Below are 19,685 nucleotides of genomic sequence, written 5' to 3' on the forward strand. Positions count from 1 at the left end.
CAATCTTCTTCAGTTTTGCCCATGCGTGACATTTGTTGTATCTGTTATGTTGTTTTAACCTTCCTGTGAAGTTTTAAGCGGTTATTTTTATGTTTCTGTTAATTTAAAGGGCATTTTGTTATTTCCCAATTTGGTTGAATTTCGTGACCCAGATGAAAAATTCCAGCGGGCAAATGAGGCAGCTATACGCGTATACTGCAAACGAATCACCCTTAATATGCCAGGAAATTTTCGACTAATGGAAATGACAATCATTCTATGAAAAAATAAACATTTTCATGCACCATTTAAATGTTGGTTGACAAAGGAAATTATTTCATATTAAGATCTTCTCTTGTTTATATAAAGCAGGTGGAGCAATAGTCCATTTTACAGTGACAGTTGGAAACGAGGCTGGAGTTGACCTTGTTTTGATACAGCCCTTCCTGCTTTATTATGTTAATCATGTCTTTCTTATGCTAACAGTATTTTTTAAGCAAAATTTACATTAGAAAAGGATCGAGGAGGTTTTTATCAAAACAATGTCAACCTCAGCCTCACGTTCTCTCAAAGGCTAGGGCACCAAGCCCACAACTGTAAAATGGCCTATTGATCGTCCGGGTGAGTGTAGTTCTGAATAGGAATGTTGTTGACAGTGAAATTATTTTTGGCCAAACAAGCCAAACTATTGTTTTTTTGACTTTGCGGAGTTTTTGATTAGAGTGAACCAAAACAAAAGCGAACAATTTCTTGATGTTATCATGTTCATGATTATTTCATTTCCTTATTACATTATGCTCTTCGACCCATTAAGCCAAACGATAGGATTGTGACGTACTAATGACACTTGTTTCATATTGGGAAACTTTGCTCCCGAATTAAAGCGTGACTATTTTGCGAAAAAATGCTCATAAAGAAAATTAATTAATTAATGAGAATTTTACCTTTAGCGATTATTCTTTTTAATGCAAAATCGATTAATTTATGATGATTATGAGTATGCTACCAGCGTGTTACACGCTTAATGCCATTAGTGTTTAAAATGCATATTACATGTATTGTAATGACATGGTATTGTTATGAACGGCTTGCCCACGCACGAGAAATTTACGTCGAAATTCACTGAACTGTTGCAAAACCAATGTTAGGGCCTGCTTCATCCTCGGAGACCCAGGGGCAGATAGTTAAGGCGTGGGAAAGTCTAAACGGGCGGGAAAATATATATGGAACGAAGAAAAGTAAAGAACGGCGACAAGAGCCCCTGGGGACAATGTCTTACCAGACCAGATCCAAACGGTCGCCGCCGTTCTGGCTTCTGATTGGTGCAAGAAAAACACAAGTTTTCTGGCATACAGGGTTAGCCTGGCATACAGGGTTAGCCTCGATCTAAGGTATATTGACAAATTCCAGTCAGAAAAAGACCTTTGTACAACTGTGTCTATTGTTTTAAACTCAAATTCAGGCACTTTCTCGCTGGTATTTGTGAATATTTTGTGTTAGATCGAGGCTAACCCTCTACAATTAAGTCTTCGGCGATTTTTATTTAAAACCACGACGAATTCGAAACTGGACTATTTGACCAATATAGTGACATATATTACACTGACAAAAGCCAGTCAAAACGCACCACTCAGGTTTAGGCCATTATCTACAGTACATCGGATAGCTCTTGCGCCGGCATTAAAACCATATCCGAAAAGAATTTTTTTTCACACACACACACACACACACAAGAACGGTGATTTTGGTGCGGTTTCAGTATAGAGAGTTTTAGATCTGAGTTTACCGCGAACCTCTAACTGCTGGAGGTCACGTGACAAGTCTTTCGCGTCACGTTTGAGGTTTACGACGTGCGTTTCCAACGTGGGGAGGTAGGTTTTCACGTAGGTTATTTACCTGAGAGCTTTTAGCGTATAATTCTTGTTTTATCTCACGTAATGATACAAAAATCTTGTGGAGCAAGTCTTTATCCATTAACAGAGGCACAAATTCGGGCGAAATGCTAAGTTTGATAAAACCTATTGGATCTTGAAAAGAAGTGCCATTCACGGCTGCTGATTCAAAATGGCGGCCGTAAATTTGCAAGAAGAACTAATGTAAGAATTTACAGCTCTTTGCTGCTAGATGACCGAGTGTTATCGTAAATTTCTTTTATTTTCACTGATTGATATTTCTTCTGTTTCTAAATGGAAAAATAAACCAGAATCCACTTCTTTAATCCACCGCCAATCTAAATCGAATTATGTTTGAACGTGGAACTGCAAACGGGTAACTGCAAACCGCGGTTAGAGGTTCGCGGTAGACTCTGATCGAAAACTCTCTAATGTTGTGAATCTGCGCCTCCCCGATATTGGAAGTGGGTTGTCACATATTGGATAGCTTTCTGTGCCTTTCTTTGTGGCATTACGGACTGAGGCATTTGAACAGCAGCGAAAGAGTAAGAACCCACGCACACGGAAGTTAATACTTAGGAGTGACGTTGACGATTTATGCACCAAGCCCTTATTGCCAACCGCTCCAGTACGAACCTCAGAAGACTGTGAACGACTTGTTTCAGTTCTTGTTCATACAAGGCCGGAGCATTTTTCATGTCGACATAGCCTTAGAAAGTTCTGGGTCAAAAACTTTAAGGCATAACTGACAGACGATCAACAACATGGCGTCTTGGTTGACAAATCGGTTTAATAACCAGTGTCTGATACCATTAAAGACGAATATTACACTTAGTACTCGACTCTGAAAATGACTGACGCATAGGTTTTTCAAACGTCATTGACTGTCATTAGCATTCCTATTTAGGATTTCATTCAGCCAGATCAGCATATTTCACCTGCTTACGAAATGACTCCTGGGTTCAAACCGTTTACATTCGTACCTTTGTTAAATAGCTGTTGTTGTATTATGTTCCGCAGCCCCAGTCCCTCTTGGCTGAAAGCCTTTTTGTTTCACTAACATCATCACAAAGGTCTGAGAGAACAGGCGGAAAGAAACAGTCTTAGAACTAACAAAAGTCGTTCGATCCAAGGCATGCATGTTACCTGCGTCTAACTGGTTTTGATATCGCTCAGCGTGTTAGTCCTTGCCGCTCACGCGATGTAATCATTCGTTTGAGCTCCAAGGAAAGTCATTTTCGGTAACAAGTCTTTCAAAGCACAATATTTTTGTTCCTGTTTAGGTGTATCCTGCCCCTATTAAACTTGTTAGGTACAGTACTACGCAAAAGTGATAAGAGTGAAGTTCGCCTAATTTCGTCCTTTGCTCTCGCCGCCGAAGGGTCGCTGAAAGCTCGCCACGAACTTTTGCTGAAACGCCCGCGAATTTTGGTGTAATGAAACAAAATCTCGTGAAAATCTCTGCGAAATTTCCCCTCCAAATAAGCGAAAATTCGTTTCAAAGAAACTTAGGCAGAGCGAAATTTTGCACAGTCCAAAATTCGGGAGAGCCAAAATTCTCACTAACGAAATTTTGGCAAAACGAAATAATTTACATTGTTATTACTGATAAAGTAAAATTTATAAAATTTCTATAAACAGGTGCCTGTCATCTTGGCGATGCTTGGAGTCTGGTACAACAATTTCTTTGGTGCTCAGACGCATGGGCTCTTCCCCTATGACCAGGTGAGCCGTTTCATTCTTTTGTCTTCGTTGCAGCTTCAAGTGAACAATTACTAAACTCCAATATGAAACATCATTCACTTTGTTTCCCAGCCCTGGTCACTAAACTTCACAGCAAGCTTTTGGTATTTTCTGTAAGTGTAATAAGGTGTCCGATCTCCTGAAGGGTTCAAAATGTTGCCACGTTCTGGGTACAGGTGAATAAAGGCAAGGCCACGTGACCAGGAATCGACCAATGGTTGAGGGAAAGTCTAGGAATTTAACAATTCCCTTTTTTGCTCTTTTTCTCTTTAAACCTCTTTTTTCAAAGCGACGCTGACTGCGAAGCCCGCCAAGTTCTCCATTTTAGCTCGCAAAATGCGCCACAATGCGCAACAAAGTGATAATTATTTGACTTCTAAACTGAGTGCGTGAATGAGAAGTTTACCAAAAGCCCATTTTTTTTCCCATTGCGTCACAGTGATGATGATGATTTTTTTTTGCCATGTTGAGTTGTTGTGGTATTTCGGTACTTCAGTTATTTAACATTTTTTGTTTTGGAAAAGGCTGTGTATGATATGAAGAATAACGCAAAGTAAAGAAAGTGTTATCCAGCGATGCCGCACGTCGAGGTGGATGACACCCACCGATATCTGTATATCTGTGTGTATATTTGCATCTCTCTTTAAAGCGTATAGCCTTTTCAGATAGCCTACCTCAACATACTAAACTTCAATTTGATAGCGAAACAGAAAATCAATAATACTGTTTATTTATTTTTATTTTTTAAAAATAGATCTTGTTATCAAGTTGAATGATTTTAGTATGCTAAAAGTAGCCTATCGGAAAGGTCAATAGGAAAAAGATAATGTTGCACCGTTTTTTGCGCGTAGCTCTGACTTGTGAAAGCGTGCCCAAAGATTTAGTCTACAATAAAGTTATGTTGGTTGATGTTGGTTAGCCAAATCTAAGCAAAACCGTGCTAGGTTGTGTTCTTTAACGGCTTTTTCTTCTTATTGCAGTACATGCACCGCTTCGCCGCCTATTTTCAGCAAGTAAGTTGTGTTTCTTTAGGTTTTGATCTGAATATTTGATTTCGGGCCCGAAAAGTTACCGGGACTTTCGAGAAGCGGCCCCCTGGTTCATTATTGGCCTGATTAAAAACCAAACTTGGGCATTTTGTAAAGCTCGGTTCCTAAACATGACACCAAGCAAAGGAAGTAATTATCTTTGTTTCTCTTTTTCTACAAGGGTGATATGGAGTCAAACGGTAAATCTGTAACTCGTAGCGGCGCACGTGTTGATTACTCCACTGGTCCGATTGTGTGGGGAGAACCTGGAACTAATGGACAACACGCATTTTACCAGCTTATACATCAGGGTATGTTCACAATTCTAGATAAGCTCTAGTTTTGGGCTTTTAGAGACTGAAAAGTACGTTACATGTAAAAAAAATGCCATAGGAATTTAGGCACATCTTCTCGACTAAACTATCATGCAACTTGCCTCGTACTGTTTGCGAGGCTTGTTATTCTGGAGCATTAAATTTGCAAACGTGAGATTATCTCATTATTAGTATTAGTGATTTTACACCCAAATGGCCATTGGCTGAAAATGTGTACTATTTTATTTATCCCTGTTTAAAATAAATTTTCCTAGTGGCCTCTCGCAACTCCTATCCTTGGTACTCATTTCCAAGTTCCTGACTGTTTGCCAATTGCATTTTAGGAAGCAAGGAGCCTGTAAACGAGGCGCTTATGTTGTACTTTACAAATCGACAACAATTTTCCATGGACTGTATTCTTATCGACCATAGAAATGTCGTCAAAATGTTCAAAACTCAAGCGGAACCACGAGCCGCAGGCGAGTTGTTTCACTGTAAAGTTTGAACATTTTGACGTCATTTCTACGGTCGATAACAGAACAGATCTTGGAAAATTGTTGTCCATTTATTGCTTACAATAACATTGACAATTTTGACGTCCATTTCCGTTGCGTGCGAGAGAGAGAGAGAGAAAGAAACAAACAAAAACAAATTGTGCCACCATCACGTTATTTCTGTGGTCTGTACTCTTATCGAACATAGCTCTCGACAAATCAGCGAGCGAGAAATCGCTCAGTTATGGTAAAATACTTAATATACCTATGCTGCGTTGGTTTTTGTTCAGGCACCAAACTGATCCCAGGAGACTTCTTAGCGCCGGTCGAGACCCAGAATCCAATTTCTGGTGGATTGCATCATACGGTAATGTTTTTGCCAGTTTAAACAGATTTGTTGAATTCAGAGAAATGTTAGAGGAACGAGCTGTCTGCTTCATAGATTGCAATTGTGCTCTGTTGCCTCGATCGGTTGTAGTTTGGACAGACAAAGTTACGATACTTGCCTGCATTACTTTGCAAGTTCTTTTAAGTAAAGTGCACACTATTCATATAACTTTAAGTAGCAGCAGCTGTAGCAGCTTATCGTTTTGTGTGCACGGGCATTGTGTCCGCTTTTTCTAACGTTGTTCTCTATAAAGCGCGATCCTAGTGAGGGCTCCGGTTCTTTTATTTGTATTGAATTTCGGCTTATACCAAATTCTAGGATTTTAGTACCTTTTTTCGCACATTGCACTGCTTGTCAGCGTTTTATAATTTCTGTGTGAATAATGTGTCTTTATTGATGCCTTTAGATTCTTTTAGCCAATTTCTTGGCCCAGCCTGAAGCTCTGATGAAAGGAAAGACGACAGAAGAGGCCCGGGCAGAGTTGGAGAAAAGTGGAAAGACGGGAGAAACTCTGGGAAAAATTCTGCCACATAAGGTACAACCATCTACGTAAACCTTCATTTGTAAGCACGCTTGAGGTCGTTCCAGTGCCCCTAGATTAAGGAATACATTACTTTCTGAAATAAGAGTAATTAGAAGCTTTGCTCTTTTCAAAGGAGCATTTAAGGGCCTGTTTACATAGAAGTGGGGGACCCCAGGTAGGTGGGGTAACCTGCCAGTCCATATAATCTCTCATTTTAATTTGATCACGTTTACATGATAGGTGGGGTGACCCACCGAAGGTTACCTTACCTACCTGGGGTCCCCAACCTTCATGTAAACAGTCCCTAAGACGTACTTGTTCAAAAAAGCATTTGCTTGTAACACCTAGAGCCTCTGTTAGCATGATTACTCGTGTAGTATTGTCTTAGATTTAGTTTTACATTTAAATTTTTATTCCATAACAATTCTTTAAATGCAATTTTATGTCTCTCCACGGCAAGAAAACCCTCATTTACCAATAATTTTACAAAATGGTAAATCCTAGAAAAGTCGGCATTCACCATCTGTTTTCCCACTCCTGAAAACATCCCGAAAATTACTAATTTTCCTTGTGTGAATCCAAGGAAAATTGGGAGTTAACTTGGCGTTTTCCTGCACTTGAAAATCTCAGGCAAACACCGTATTTTACAAGGCGTTTACATGTATTTTCCAGACCAGGTGAACGCGCAGTTTGTGCGGCATTTTCCTACTGTATTTGTTAACAGTTAACGCAAGGAAAACATTTCATTAACCTACAGTTTTCCACCTCTAGTAAAATATCGACGAACATGTTGTTTTCTAAGCGTTTTCTGTTGTTTTCCGCGGTGGCCAAATGAGAGTTTTTCGCGGGTTTTCATTTGACAGCAAAACATAAGGAAAACATGACGTTCAGTTGCCATTATCCTTCCAATGATAATGCTACGTTAGCTCCTCGTTTACCTTAGTAGGTGAATGCGGTGTTTTCTAACCGTACCTGTTAACGGTTAACGCGAGGAAAACATCATCAGGGACACAGAAAACGTGGGTCTCGGGAAAAGTTTGGCCCGATTTCGAAGATCTCAGAAGCGTTTGTGATGCCGGTCTCGAAGTCTCGTTTTCGGGTGACTCCGTGCGTTTCGGAGTTTTTAAATCACGGCCTCGAATTTTAAAACCGGGGTCTCGCAGTCTCGCAGTCTCCAATTTACAGTTCTTTACCATTATCATCGATCAGGTTCCAGCGTGAACCGAGATCGAACCACCTCGATCTACCGAGCCGTTTTCTGCAACCCGTATGCCGACTTCTGGTCACTTCTGTAACGTACCATTACGAGAGACCGTTGTGATCATCAAAATGCCAGTCTAACCTTATTACAGAATGCATCATTCAGAAAGCGGACTTGTTAATAATTTATAGCCAAATTGGGACGTTGCTGTAGACCCTGTGAACAGAAAGGACAATTTTTTTTTTGCCAGCTTATACAGGTTGTTTTAATTTTACTAGAACGAAAATGGATTTGATGATATTTGCCTCAAATTCAAATCTAAGACAAATCTGATGTCAGATTTGTCCACCCAACAAATGTTTCAAATGTGAGACAAATCTGTTATTACACTTGTCTTGAAGAAATGTAGGACAAATGTGTTTCAAATATGCTTTTATGTTTGCCCTTGTACAAAGTTTTTTTAAAACAAGACAAATGTGACGAGTAAAGGCTTTTGATAAATTTAGAACTATGTTATTGTATAATTTTGCTTGTATATGGTCAGATATATATGTAAGGTACATTTGAATCATATTCATATGTTAATTTGCACCAAATGAGCAATAAATTATTATTATTATTATTATTATTATTATTGTTGTTGTTATTAGAATTCTAAAAATTAAGTTTTAAAAGATTATTTCTGTTAGATTTTTGGTACTTCAGGAACTCAGCAACAGATTTGTTTCCTGTGTTAAAGGCATTTGTACAGCAAAAGGATAACTGACTTATTACTAGTTAATTTAATTCATTGACTTGAGCCTCAGAGTCATCCAACACAGTAGAAACTCTTAAGTTGTTACTTATTTATACACTTTAGATGTTAATGTATCATTTTTCATCGTAGGTTTTCGAAGGAAACAAACCAACGAATTCCATTTTGTTTTCCAAGTTGACTCCCTTCGTCTTGGGTGCCCTAATTGGTTAGTTGCTGGTATTTATTTATTTGTAAATATACAATCATACGTTTTTTGAAAACCGGGCTAGGGAAAAAGAATTCATTCATCCCTCTCCTTGGCAATTTAGAACAACAAAAAAAACTCAACCAAAGGTCGATCCCAAAGCCATTAAATGACGGCTTAAATGTTAGCAAAACGCTACGTTTGCTCAGGCCAAAACGGGATCAATTTTTAGGTTTCTGGGAAACTGCCCACCTACCCCTACCCTAAGTCAACGTTCACACTTACTTCTCACTTACGGCAAAATGTTGAGTTAGGAGAGGGGTACGTGAGCGGTTTCCCGTACAACATTTATCACCTTCTGATTCAACACTTTAGAAACGAGAGGGAAAGTGGGACGAGATATCTTTTGTAAAGACGTCTATGATCGTTACTGGGATCGCGCCGGTCTGCTATTGGCCAATTTTTCCCCTGTCCCCAGTGAAAGTGCCAGAAGTCTTTGCGAAAGTTAACTTGGCGCAGTTTCCTTCTAGTTTCTAAAGTGACGAATTTAATAGTATAACAACATGCCTGTCTTTTGTTTGTCAACAGCATCCAAAAATTACACAATGAAGCACTTTCTTTCCTGGCAATGATAACACTCCCGACCACTACTCAAATCATTTTTACATTTGAAACGAGCGTAATATCGTCAAATTAAGTCACTCTGAAAAAAAACTCAGACACGCTTTCTCCAGATTGACACATGTACGTAACATTTCTCTCCTCATCGTTTTATTCAAGTTTCCGGATGAGATTAAACGGTTGGCAGACAAGGAAAGAGATTGCTTTCAAACTTGGTTTTTACTTAGTCTTGGCCCGATATATTTTTGAACTGCAATCTCTCGTCGAATAAATACGACCCTAGAATCTACCTTTTGAGGCTAATGACTTGATACCTTCTAGAGCAAAGTGCACAATGTCCATTACCTTTTCTTTTCGTCTCGAGGCCGTTTTTTTTTCTTTTTATTGAAAACATATTAACATCATTAATACACAGCACAAAGTAAAAGAATAAATAAATAAGTCAGTAAGTAACAAAACAAATTACAATAAAAATAAAATGTCTTGAAGGATACTGTCAGTTGCCACACATATTTAATATTGTTTGCCACAATTTTCAATGCGATATTGTTCAAAAAGCTTACGTAAAAATTCATCTAAATTAAGTTTCGTTACAATTTTCTTACAAGTATACAAGTACTTCTTTTGCAGTAAAACCACTGACAAAGGAAGTTTGCTTTGAGTTGAATTTGGCATTTGCATTGGAAGGGAGTCGTCGAATGTGTTGAATAAAATTTGCTTGCTTGAAAGTTGTACGTTCTCTTTATAATATTCATTAAACCAACTTAAAGTTTTGGAAAAGAATTCCTTTGACTCTTGACAATATAAAAAGATGTGTTCAATTGAATCTGGATTAAGGCAGAAAGGACATTTGTCATCAGAGGCTAATTCATATTTTAGTAATTCTTTCTTTGTCGTGATTATTCTGTGCACGTTAAAAGTGAATTGTATAAGCTTATTATCTTTCGAGGCCGTTTCATTATTTCGCCCTTGCAGCCAAATAAAACGAAATACGGAAAGATATTACAAGAAGCAGGCTTTGCCAATCGTGAGCCAGCTCATCTCATTCGAAAGACTTAATGAAGTTTTTTCTTAAAACTTTGCGGGCCAGGGCGGAATCCAACGACATAGAAACTAGCTTTCAAATCGATGTCATTTCTTTTAGGCAGATAACTACTCGTTCATCTCTTCATCTGCAATTCAAATGTATGTTTTTTTTTTGCATGTGTCAAAGTCATTTATGTTTTCTTAAAGACCCAGTTGTTTCGCCCCAAATCGAAGACGTCTTTTTCATATCTGTTCGTAATTAAAACGAATTTCTGTCCCTTATCACTTCATAAGGCTGTACAATTGAAAGGAGTATGTTTCTTTAAAACTAATATAATCACATGTTGCTAACTATACCGTTTATTTTGAAGCTATGTACGAGCACAAGATATTCTGCCAAGGTGTTATTTGGGACATCAACTCTTTTGACCAGTGGGGGTGAGTACAAGACATTGCTTTTAAGACTTCGCCTCTTGGCTCGCTCATTTGTTTTTCCTTGATGCTCAGGGACGAGTCGTTCGAAGGACGACTAGCTGGGGTGGATCCAGAAAACTCAGAAAGGGGTGCCCGGGACACTTGCCATCTGAATAGATTCTATTTATTTTACTGAGAATTTTTTGAAACAGTAATACAAAATTTCTTAGAAAAAAACGGAGGGCTTGCGGTCCACTCGGCCAACTCCTAAAGCCGCCCTTGATAAGCTCTAATCCAGGTCTGGATAACATGACAACTTATATGCTCTGTTTGCAGTAATTCAGGATTAGAGTCAACCGAGCTTTTAACAGCTTGGTCCAGATAATGATGTTGATGGTGATGATGATGGTATTGATGCTAGTATTGACGGTTCTAATGATGTCAATGATGTTTATAATGACGATGATGATAATGACCAGTATTGATGATGTAACGTTGACTATTCACATCGTGATTCTTGTTCACCATATTTGTATAAATCGAATCATAATTTTAAAATGTTTTTTTTCGAGCAGAGGGGATAGGAGAACTAACAACAAACTCAATCCACATAGTGGGTCGGGATTCGAACCCAGGCCCCCTTAATAAATGTGCGAAAGCTTTCACCACTGAAACCCGTCGATCCTTGTTAAAGTTGTGTATGTCTTAAGAACGTCCCTGCACAGTAAGAAATGAAATCTACACCCAGCCACTTACATGTGATGGTTCCTTTTTGTTGTAGAGTTGAATTAGGCAAGCAACTTGCAAAGGCAATTCAACCAGAACTTGAGAAACCGGGTACAGTCACGTCACACGATTCGTCGACCAATGGACTGATCAACTTTATCAAGCAACACTCTGCTAAGTAGTGCTTTGTGGAGTCTTGTTACAGTCACTGTCAGTCGTGATTTAGGCCCTATACGCGATACGCAAAATTTTGTTTGTTTTGCAAAAAAAGTCTGTCATAGGAAGCCATTTCTAGTGCGAACGATTTGTTTTTCACCGACCAAAATTTTCTTAACTGTCACCAAACTTCAAAGATGCCGTCGAGAACATTTGGAGGCCTACAATTTTTTGTCAGGCGGCAAAATTCTTTGTTCCTTGACAGCTAGCCTTCGTCAGGTCATCTTATTTCTCGAATATGGCGTTTCTGGTTTTACAAAAAATTTCACTTGTCTCAGATGCGAACACGGTTGCAAAAAAAAAAGGAAAAAAAGGTGATTACACAATTTTTTGCAAACGCCAAACTCCATTTTTCGTCCTATTGCGAACAGGGCCTTAGGTTTTAATTCCATTAACACATTAACAAAGTAGAACTGTAAAATTATTTTATCATTTTTCGTAATTGTGCCATGATTGATTAAATACAATTTCTTGCATGGCAAGGCAAGATACGTGAGTGTTAAATGACAGTAGAGTTTAAAAATTACTAAGGGCATAAACATGCTGCTAATTAATTGCTGTAGGAGAAATGTGCTATTAGAATTGGTTTGCTGAGTTTATTTCTCAGCGGAAGCCTCTTTAAAAACAGAGATTGAAGGGGTGCTTTGAAAGGAGGCAAAATTCCAGAAGCTTGTTTACACTATAATGGACAGGCAAATCGAAGGTGATGTAGAACATCTGCATTATTTAGTGACCTGTTAAGCAAAATGCTTTATTTAAACGACGTAGAAAAGAAAGTAATAAAAATAATAACTAAAGCGTTACTGCAAGTAATAATCGATGGTTATAAATTTTTGCTTGAATACTTAGGAACTTATTCCACTAAAATTTCCATAAAAGGCTTTAATTTTTCTGGCACAAAGGCAAACGTCGAATGGATTTGGGTGGCAGAAAAGGCGGCAGATTGGTTCGAGCACGGTTGTTTTTACGGTGTTTTATGTCCTTCTAACGTCACACCACGCCTGAGCAGCTCTTTTCTTTCTTTCAGCGTGCTCAAAATGTCATTTGCCTGACTCCTCCTCAGGCATCTCTTAATATTTTTAAGCGGTCACGGAACGGTTGCGACAGGCTATAACGGCATATCGGCGAAGGGGACTTTGGGAAGGAGAAAGGAGAAACTGAGACTCTTTGCTTGTTCGCATCACCCCTCGCGCCTCCTCCTTGACCGGGTTAATAGGAGACTGGGAGACGACTGAAGACGAGTCAGGTTACATTTTGAAGAACGTTGAAGAACTGTAGCACGATAGAACTCTTAATTTAGTTTCGGTAGAGCCTTGTACTGCAAAGCGGGAGATCGAGCCGGACCAAAATCAGGAGAAAGAAAGGTTAGAAGCCGAAAGAAGCTAACACGTGTGCGGAGTTTATTTTCTTTTAGTTTTTTGAAGCTAAAGGTCCAGATTAACATTTTTTTTTCTTTAAAATACTTCTACTGTCACAGTCCATCGCTAAAAGAATTCAATGGTCGTTAAAATGGCTGCAAAAGTAACTGACCATCTCGGTTTGTAGAAATAAAAATGTGTTACAGTAGTATTAATGAGGCATTCGATCTCTCTTCGCGATCCACGCGCGACCTCTCTTCCCGAGGAATTACCGGGCTGAAAACTGAAAAGTATAACCGAAATTGTTTTTCCTTCACTGCCCTTCTCGGAAGAAAATGACTGGAGACCTTTATAGCTTAAACGTTTATTGCGGATTACAAAGCGTTATACGTGTACTGACATAAGATATGATTTTCAGTTAAGGGCCATTCTCTACACTGACTTGAATACTTTCCTTTTTATCGTCTGTGGGATTTTAACCTCAACGACTTCCGTTTGGATCTCCAAGATCCTTTGCGCAACTAGTTAGGCACCATGGTGGGGTTGTTGCTTTGAAGAATAAAACCCCACCAAGTCTAACCGAAACGAAGTATACATCTGCAGCTCTCCGACACAACCAGTTGCGTGCGCACAGCTTCTTCATGTCACGCTGGAATGCTTTGTCACACTGGATTCGCGACCATCCATAATGTCGTCCCTGAAATCAGTGAAGAGTTTTAGAACTTTAAACTTAGTTTGGTTCCTCTGGGATTTAATGATGTGAAGACAGCCAAACAATCGCTTGTTTTCTTTTTTATACAAAACCTAGCTTAGCAATGCTGTTTCTCTCTAAGTGGACAAAACTGATAATGTAGCCTATATAGCAGGAGTATTTTTCAGAGGGGCAGGCGAAGATGATTGTGTTCCTGTTACTGGTGCCAGCGTAAAATGCGACTCTTTCTTTACAAGGCCAATAAACCTCTTTAGTATAATACTAAAACAGTGGATAGTGTTTTTCGCGCACTCTGATTGGCTACTCAATCAGTGAATATCCTGTACTATTCACTGGTTCACCTCCAGTTCCTCCGAGTGAACGACGCCAAACTCGCGTAAGTTGCGAGCAAAATGCCTTCCCGTTTTGCTGCCGTAACAAACAAAGAAATTTCACAACTAATCAAGCAAGCTGTTCCCGAAATACACGAAGAAGGTGACGAAGTTCGGTTTGGAAGTTTTAAAAGGGAAAGCTTTGTCTTTTTGACTCGAATTTATCGATAAAACCGGTGAAAAATTCTTTTGTTTACAAATGCAAATTAAGCCTAAGTCTTGCGTTACTTTATTTAGTTGACTTGTTAATAAATAAACTTAAAACTAAATTTAATAATCTTTTTTTTACAGAATGATTTTAAATAGAAAAAGAATTCACAACTTTCTTTTGAAGAAATTTCCCCGCAAGAGCTAAACAAATGCTTTCAAAAGTTTTATTTGTCGGTAACAAAAAGCGACGGCCGCGGCTGTTCGGTCATTACTCGTCAAAATTGTAATAGACCTTGCCACGGTTTTCGACGCCATCTTGACGAGTAGGCAAACGCGTGAGAAATTACAGTGTTTGTATGAGAATCTAATGTCGAATAATTTCCGGCGAGCGATTGTTCTGAAAAAAATATCAATTGTAAACTAAAGCTTCTCTCCTAAGGATTTTACTGAAAAAAAAAATTAAGGGCGTTGTATGCGCTAGAAGACCTAAAACCACTTTTTTTTAAAATTTTCTATACATTTGTCTGTATGAAAGTCCCGGGAACAATTACAGACAAATATATGGAAAATCTAAAGCAAGCCTCTGGAGAAATTTAAGCACAGGTACGCCCCCAAAATTTGCAAGTGCAATCCTTTGCTTTGTAGCTTTAGTTTACAGTTGATATTTTTTTCAGAACAGCCGTTTTACGGAAATTATTCGACATTAGATTCTCATACAAACACTGTAATTTCTAACATGTTTGCCTACTCGTCAAGATGGCGTCGAAAACTGTGACAAAGTCTATCGTTGGCAACATTATTTGAGTTAAAAATCATCATTTTTGTGCTCAGTTATCTCACTGTTTTAGTATATACTAAAACAATTATTCACCTCAGTGTCGGTGGCTAGTGGTGGCCTCGCAGCTTGGTAAATGATAACGAGTAGCCACCTCCACGTCGATGAATAATTGTTATTTAGTTTGTATGTTTTGTTTTCCCATGACAGGTCATGTGATAATACTCTAGAGGACTGTTTCTTTCAACTTTCATCTTATTCACGTGCGTATCTGTGCTTAATTTATGAAAAGACAAAGAATACTAAGAGTTTCCCTTCGACCTCTATTGGAAAAGCAAAACATACAAGCTTAAGAGGCCGTCTATTCTTAAGGAAAACTTCGAGCGAACAAAATTATTGCTTCAAAATCTATAAATATTCAGTCGGCAAAAAATAAAACCAACAAAGAAAGCAAATTTTCACGTTCGGTTATGGGTAGCGACCGATGTGAAACGCGCTGGTCAGTATTCAGGGAATTCTATAAAATAATTAGAATCGCGTACATTTAAAGAGTGAAATTAAGTTTGTTTTTAGGTCCAATTCTTTATCAGGTATTTACGATATTGCTTTCATTGTTGACTAGATGTATTAATCACATTCATCCTTTTATATGTTATATATTTATTTATACATTTTATATTTTGGTCTAAACTGCGTAGTATGTAGTATATGAATTGCGTACTAAGCTAATATTAACCCCTTAAATTTAAGATAATCCCTTTTTTAGTAAGAAAATGAAGTAAGTTTTACACAGAAATAGCAGACATCGTGTATGTCACAAGCAGGTTTAAATTTCTTCTTGTAGAAGAATGGGAGGTCTCCTGGTATAGAGCAACCGTTAACGTCTACTTCGCATGAAGTCACTTCTGGGATCAAGAACAACTGTACCAACGCACTAAGCATGGCGCATAAGGCTGAGCGTCTCATGGTGATTTCTGCTAGTCAAAAAGGAGAGAACCTTAAAAAATAAACAACAGAAATTGCAGCTGAAAAACTTTAAAAGGTCATCTTTCAGCCCAGCCTGCGTGGTAGACGTTATCTAACCCCGGTTAGTAACGTCTGCGAAGCAGTGCCGAGCCGATATCCTCGTTCTATGCCTGCGTGCAGACGTCTCCTATTTCCTTTGTTGCACGCGGAAAAGGGACGTCTGCGTAACGCCGTCGCTAATCGTGTTCCAGCGTCGCGCTGGGTTCTCAAGATCTTGGGAATATGCTGTGATAGGCTGACACACAGTGCGCATTGTTTGACATAACGCTGATTGGTTGTTATCGAATCTGGTCTGATAATGTATGCGGTGATTTATGTAATCGGGGTTTTCCAGCCAAAACAAATCAAAACGTGTGCCATTGTGTGCAGACCGTTCGAAATCTTGTGCGAGGCCGCGGAAAATTTAACGTGTACGAGGAAATTATTTCTTTACAATTTACTGTGCATGACACATCACATCATATTTGCAAACAGTGTCTAAGAAAACTACAAAAACGGCGTGGACTTTCGCACCAGGCAGGCATTTCGGAGAAAGCCAGCCAAAGAAACTAAAATCTTTATTTAGCCGTAACAAACAGAGGTCAAAGAAAACTTAAACACTTTACAACTGTATCTGAAATCAAATCCAATCAGGAACACCCACAGAAGCATAAACCACAGGAAATGATTACTCAGTATGCATGTAACAAACCTGCCTCATGACTTCTAAATGTAAGAATTAGTGCGGCAAAAAACGAGATTTACTCAGTCAGAGTTTAGAATGCTACGTGCACTGTGTAGTGCTAGTAACCTTCGCGCGAGAGAGAAAAGAAGAAAAACCTCTGTTCAAGCAGACCCTCAAGGTCACGTTTCGCATTATCACGAGCTTATGATGTTGAGTTTGGCCTGTCAACTCTTATTTCTAACCGGATATTATTTCAGTGTTGTCAGTAGCCTGTTCACAGGCTCTCTGTTCACAGGCTATGTTGTCATTGGACTGCGGAACCCCATTTTTTCTTTTTTAACTCTTGTGTTTTAACCCCCCCCCCCCCTTGTTCAATTATTAGAACACTATCTGATTTTTCTTCCCCAGTTAAAAACCACAGTTTTGTCCCCTGACATTATTTCAAGCACTAGATCGAACCAGTTTCGTCGTCTTGAGGAAGTTCGAACATATCCGGTGCGCCTCTTAAACTGCCCTACAATTGGTGTATAGCATTAAATGGAATCGAAATCGATTGTGGCCGTCGTACTGATGAAGAGTCACGGATTATCAGATACTTCCAGCTCCTTAATAATTTGCAGTTTGTATATGTTGTGGTTCAGTTTTATCTTTGGTTTGAATTTTATTTCTCTTTGTTTCAAACTCATTATCGGGCATTACCATATCCAGAAAAAAAGGAAAATACCATTTAAACCAAGGATAAAACTAAATTACAACATATATACCCTTTGAATTGGATAATACCTGAGAAAGACGTAAACTAAGACGTAGTACAGGCATGTAAATAAACATGTCGTCCTAGGATATTGTTCATTAAAACTGTGCCATAACTTGCTATAAATATTGTTATATAATGCTATAGTAGCTTTAATGTAAATTACTATAGGCTTGACTGAATGCGACATACTGTAATTCTTGAACAAGAGATGGAGTTTTTGAAACGAATACAAACCGTTGACGCGCTCAGTAAGGTCTAGCAATAGGAAATACGGGACAAGAAACATGAATTAAATACGTTGGGTAAATAAACTGCTTTTGATGTATATATGTTGTCTGGCCCAAAGTATCTAGTTTCTTTAAAGCAAATGCAAATAATAGAACTAAGAACGACCAAGGTGAAATAAACCGCTATAGGTTGGCCTGATAAGCCAAAAAAAACCCTGAAAATACCATAACCTATATACCATAATGCTCTTTGTTTGTCGCCCCAAAGTTTTGCATAAGTATTGTCTTCAGTTTCTCTTGGGAGTTAAAATGGCCTCAAAGAGAAACTGGAAACAATGCTTATGTAAAAATTTGGGGTGACAAACAAAGAGCATTATGGTATGTTATGGTATTTTTAGAGTGCGGTCAATATCTAGGAAAGCACCAAATAACATCGACCTAAACCAGATGAGTCATCGATATGTCAGCGGCGACTTACAAAATGACTGAAATGATCCCGTCAACTTCCGCTCACTTGATCGATCATAGCAAAGATGTTATATTGGAGTTAGCTTGAGTTATAAAACGGTCAATACTGTCGTTTCCAGTTTTTATCACTAAACAAATGTTAAATCTGTAATAGACTCAGCTGTATTGCATTGAACGACGCGGCTTATGGTCTTCCCAGGGAACGCTAGTCTCGGTCGATGTTATTTAGTGTCAACACGTCACGAAGTCCTATCTAACATCGACCGAAACCTAACCGGAACTCAGCTGCAGCTAGGAAAAAAACGAAATAAAATAAATGCCGCGAGAGTGCGAATCCCTGGCGAATCCCATCCCAGTTTTATTGCTGTCATTTGACTGTTTTTAAGTTATGCTAATTTTTCCAAAATAATGCGCACTATACATACCTCCATGACTAGTACATTTTAGTTTGAATTTATCGCATCTTCTGAATGTAAAACTTTGACAATACTCACACTGAAATGTACCAGTCATGGATGTATGTATTGTCCGCAATGTTGTTGCGCGGATTTTTGATCGGTTCGTAGGATAGGTTTGTCTTGAAATTTCAAGGTGTTGCGGTGAATCAATCTTACTGAAAGTTTCAGACATATTCATTATGAAGATTATGTGAAGAGATTTTAAAAAAATTCGTTCTATTCGTTTCAGAGACATACAAAAAAGGGCTAAAAGCCCAAATTTTGAATGAAGTTGCGCTTATACAGGTGGTGAGAAAACGGGTTAGTTCTTAAGATCGAAAGAACGAAAATACACCAAACTTTCCTAGCATCGATATTAAGCAGTATTCTGGCGCTGCTTAAGAATACTTTGAGTCAATCTATCACGGCTTTGAAAATTTAAGGCCTGAAATATACTTTCGTCCTATACTTTTATTCGCAATAATAATGCCGTAGATCGGCTGACAGCTTCCTGGTTTGCTAACGAAAAACAAGAAAATAGAAGAAATGTGCGTGATCCCGAAGTCTGCAGTGGTTTTTCACTTCGCGGCCTTCGAGTTGTGGAATTATTAAAATGTTCTGGCTGAAGCTTTGGATTATGGGGGTTGTGAAGCCTGTCACAGGGACAGCTCTACGGCTCTCCAACTGCATAAGCGAGCCAGTATCCGGCCTGAGATCGCTACTGTACATATGTTGTTCAAACTCCGAGAGTGGAGAGACGAATATTTCTGGAACAAATAACTTGACCCACCGTAGCACCAGAACCACGCGAGGGAGACCAGTGTTTGATGTAAATACGAAGTTTGCTGCTCAATCCACATTTTGCTGTGTATAGAAAGCAAACAAGCGAACATACGAGGAATAGGAATCAATAGTCTTTTCTTCATGTTTCTTTGTCAAGCATTATTGTGCAAAAGCAAAACAGTTGAACCCTAGCTCACTGGTATTAAACGGAACGCGTGCGCTACAAAATAGTCCAGAATAAAAGTTCATAACTCCAAAATATCATCAAATCTTGACTTACCTCATTCCTTGGTATTTAATGTACTCTTTTCAAGTTTAAATTTCTGTGTTGGCGATATCAAATACATAAAAACAACCGAAAACAAGCTTGATCTCGAGTGTATACTTCGAACACAATGGCCGTTATTTTTGTATCTCGCCCCAGTCCCCGTTGCGCAAATTATCCATCCGA

At 38.7% G+C, this 19,685-nt stretch overlaps 1 protein-coding gene across 1 annotated transcript in view; it reads left to right on the forward strand.

The window, feature by feature from the left end:
- The window catches only part of LOC140928317 (glucose-6-phosphate isomerase-like), a 57,107-nt gene that overhangs the window by 15,941 nt on the left and 21,481 nt on the right, over window positions 1–19,685 (forward strand).

The sequence above is a fragment of the Porites lutea genome, chromosome 2 (genome assembly GCF_958299795.1).
Source record: "Porites lutea chromosome 2, jaPorLute2.1, whole genome shotgun sequence".
NCBI classification, from domain to species: domain Eukaryota; kingdom Metazoa; phylum Cnidaria; class Anthozoa; order Scleractinia; family Poritidae; genus Porites; species Porites lutea.